At 39.9% G+C, this 1,355-nt stretch overlaps 1 non-coding gene across 1 annotated transcript; it reads left to right on the top strand.

Annotated features, from left to right (window-relative positions):
- The first annotated feature begins 730 nt into the window (after positions 1 to 730).
- LOC121207395 (small nucleolar RNA R71) lies at positions 731 to 837 on the top strand. The gene has a single exon (XR_005902486.1). It is a non-coding gene; the product is annotated as a small nucleolar RNA R71 (small nucleolar RNA).
- The last annotated feature ends 518 nt before the right edge of the window (positions 838 to 1,355 follow it).

Here is a 1,355-nt window from a genome sequence, read left to right as displayed (position 1 = left end):
AACGCCTCGATCCTTGTCCCGGCTCCAGATACGGGCAAGGGGTGTTACATGTTGCCGTTCCGAAACTAATTTAGCAAACTACCCAATTTGATTTTCGAGCCCTTGAATCAATGCTTGCTGGTTTTTCAAAGGCATCTCGGTGTTTTGGAAATGAGTCTCTGACACCGAAATAAATTTTTAAACATCTCTTCAAGGTTCAGTTTCTTTTCTTGCCGATAAAGTTGCTACTGAAAACGCAAAGGGGGTGGTGGTCTTTGATTTCGTTGAGCTCCTTGAGAAATTTGGGTGGTTGCTCCAACCTGTATTGTAGGTATTACTGTAAGGATTATTTTGAGGACTGGGATTATTACCCATATAATTCATTTACTCATTTTCCATGATAGGACCGTAGGGTAGATTTTCTGAATTGCTCATTCCACCTCCACTCATGTCACACTACATCACCAGATGTACCTGCGTAAAACCACATAAACCATCAATCTTTCTATTTAAAAGTTCTACCTGATTTGTCAACATGGTAACCGCATCAACGTTAATAACACTGGCTGCTTTTGTTGGCTTTGTCCTCATAACTTGCCACTGAGAATTATTCAGTGACATCTCTTCAATAAACTCATAAGCCTCCCCAGGTGTTTTATTATTTATAGTACCACCGGCGGCTGCATCGATCATCTACCTAGTTGAGGGGTTTAAACCATTATGAAAAGTCTAAACCTTTAACCATAGAGGTAACCCATGGTGAGGGCACCTTCTCAATAAGTCCTTATACCTCTCCCATGCATTATATAAAGTCTCTAAATCCATTTGCACGAAGGAGGAGATATCGTTCCTCTGTCTTAGCTGGTGGGAAATATTTCAGCAAAAACTTTTCAGTCATTTGCTCCCATGTAGTGATGGATCCTCATGGTAAAGAGTTCAACCATTGTTTAGCTTTATTCCTCAATGAGAAGGGAAATAACCAAAGGTGAATGCCATCATCAGAAATGCCATTAATTTTGAAAGTATCACAAAACTCTAAGAAGTTGGGCAAATGAGCATTTTGGTCTTCATCCTGCAAACCATCAAATTGAACAAACTGTTGAATCATTTGTATAGTGTTAGGTTCTAGTTCAAAATTATTGGCAGCAATGGCAGGTCTAACAATACTCAATTCAGCCCCCGCTAAATTAGGCTTAGCATAGTCGTACGTAGTATGAGGAGCAGGATTCTAATTTACAGGATTTGCGGCAACCATATGAGGTAGAGGATTATTCCAATTTTTAGCCATCTCCTCGATAGTATTAGTATCATCCTCGTGCTCTTCCTTTATATCCTGTAGACTCCACCTTATTTCTCTACGATTTCTGCAAGCTATG

The sequence above is a fragment of the Gossypium hirsutum genome, chromosome A09 (genome assembly GCF_007990345.1).
Source record: "Gossypium hirsutum isolate 1008001.06 chromosome A09, Gossypium_hirsutum_v2.1, whole genome shotgun sequence".
Taxonomy (NCBI): domain Eukaryota; kingdom Viridiplantae; phylum Streptophyta; class Magnoliopsida; order Malvales; family Malvaceae; genus Gossypium; species Gossypium hirsutum.
The sequence above is the reverse complement of the archived record's forward strand: the minus strand, read 5'-3'. Positions and strand labels throughout refer to the sequence as shown.